The sequence below is a fragment of the Pteropus vampyrus genome, unplaced genomic scaffold, assembly GCF_000151845.1.
Source record: "Pteropus vampyrus isolate Shadow unplaced genomic scaffold, Pvam_2.0 Scaffold60, whole genome shotgun sequence".
Lineage (NCBI taxonomy): Eukaryota > Metazoa > Chordata > Mammalia > Chiroptera > Pteropodidae > Pteropus > Pteropus vampyrus.
The window spans coordinates 6,939,328-6,941,846 of record NW_011888841.1 but is presented as its reverse complement, the minus strand read 5'-3'; positions in this window follow the sequence as shown (position 1 = coordinate 6,941,846).

The following is a 2,519-nucleotide window of genomic DNA, read 5'->3' as shown; positions in this document are numbered from 1 at the left end:
GTCATGTGTCACGGCCCAGAATATAGCCTGTCTTGGTGGATATTCTGTGTGCTCTTGAGAAGAAGGTGCATGCTGTTGTTGCTGAGTGCAATGTTCTATAAAAATCAACTCGCTATGCGGGTCGACAGCATTGTTCAAATCTTCTGTATCTTTGCTGATTTTCCTTCCATCTTCTTGTTCAATCAATTATTCTAAGGGGTTTTGAAACATCTGTCTATAATTATGGATTTGTCTATTTTCTTTTGTAGTTCTATTAGTTTTTTTTTATTCTTGTATTTTTAAGTTCGGCTATTAGTTGAATAAATGCTTTCGATCGTTGTGGTGTCTTAATGACATGGCTCCTTGTCATTAAGAAATTATTTTCTTTGCCCTTTAGACTGCAGACCCATGAGTCACTCTAGTGTCTGCCTCGGTCTTCACGTGGCCTTCCTTTTATGTGTCTGTCAAATCTCCCTTTCCTTTCTCTTATAAGGACACCCTAAGTCCAGGATGATCTTAGCTCAAGATTCTTAACTTAATCATACAAGCAAAAGTTCTATTTCCAAATAGGCTCGCATTCACAGGTTTCAAGAATTAGGATGTCGACATATATTTTGGGGACCACCATTTAACCAACTATATGTCCCTACAAAGACTTCCACATAAATATTTAGGGCAGCTTTATCTGTAGTAGCCAAAAAGCAGAAACGATCCAACTCTTCATCATCAGGTGAATTAATAAATTCATTCTTTGCCATGGAATACTTCTTGGCAATAAAAAGGAATGAACTACTTCTACACACAAGGACTTGGATGAGTGCAAGTTTTATACTTATAACACCATTATAAGTATAAAACCTAAACAAAAAAAAAAAAGGAAATAGTGTGGGATTGTATTTATATAAAATTTCAGAAAATGCCAACCAGTCTTTAGTAATAGAAAGCATAGATCAGCGGTTTTCTGGGGGAGAGAGATGGACAGGTATAGGGAGAGAACTACAAAGGGCACCAGGAAACTTCAGGTGATGAGTATATTCATTATCTTGATTGTGGTGATGGTTTTCTGCATGTGTACGTATGCCAAGACTTGTCAACACTTACTCTAAGTACACTTGATTATATTTTAAATATGCCTCAATAAACTCAAAACTAATGTTTCCTCATGCATTCTGCAATGCTTTAGCCATCTGTGGTAATTCCTGGGAATATTATTGAGCCACTGTCGCACTCAATTTATTTTCCGCCTTCTTCTTTCTTCCTATGTGCCACAGGAACCTGATTCTTAGGAAATGCATCACCTGGGCATCTTTTGTCTTGCAAACAGCGTCAGCCAATGGGAGGTACCAGTGAGAGACACAGTGGGGCAGTGATCAAGGCGCTTATTGCCCCGTTTCTCCACAGTTCTGGAAGTGCCTGTGTTCTTCAATGGCCATACTTCATGCTACCTACGCCTCTTTGGAGTCTAGTTCTGATTAGGCTCCTGCAGGCCATGTCTTCTCCTAATAAATGGAAAACAGCTTGCTGTTCTTTCTAGTCCTTTCGTACTTCACCATCACTTTATGGATCCCCTAAATCTGTCCACACTACTCTAAACAGTAGTCCAACTCCCTTCAGTACACTCTCCCCTATACACCTCACCCTCCCTCTCAAGTAAAACAGAAATATTCTCAGCAATAAGACTCATAATAACGATAATGTAATCTGCTAAGATTTCCCAGATCTGCTTTGCATTACTATTTTGATTCTCTTTCATTATTTCTAGACCAGTCATTGGTTAACTATGGCCCACAGCCCAAACCTGACCCACCACCTTTATAAATATTTACGGGAACATAAAGTTTTGTTGGAACAGCTACACCTATGCGTATATGGCTGTTTTTGTACTATCGTGACAAAGGTGAGTAGTCATTGACAGAGACCATATGGCCTGTGAAGCCTAAACTACTCACTCATCTGGCCTTTTATAGAAAACACCTGTCATCTAGGTCATGGCCAGTGCCTACTAATGCTTCATAGATCATGCTCATTATTAAAACTTTTTAAACAACAGTGCTATTGTAGCCTTTAGGCAAGTAACTGGCAGAAGCTTTGAAATTAAAATTTAAAATTTAAACCTTCGATCAAATTCTTAGGTAGGACTTTCTCCTTATGTTGTCGCTCCAGGTGGAAAGGAAGCGATATAATGATTTTCTTTCACCTTCTCCAGAGGAAAGTCCTAGGACTAGGGATGTCCTATTTACTCTTGAGGCAGTACAATATTAAATGAGGGCTAGTTACTGAAATCGGGGACAGCAGATTGTGACCTAAAGTCTAAAGTCTTCAATACAACCAGCTACATATACGCAGTTCCTCTTTATACAAAAGTGAGTACTAGCGGTTCTATAAAGTGCAGAAAGAACTAAACCTTAGACTAGTTAGGCTAATAACAATATTTCTATTTTAGAGCAATTTCTCTAATGATAATATTGATTAATCTATTCAGTACAGTACTTTGAAGAATCTATTATTAATGAGTAAAAGCCTCTCATAACCATTAGTCA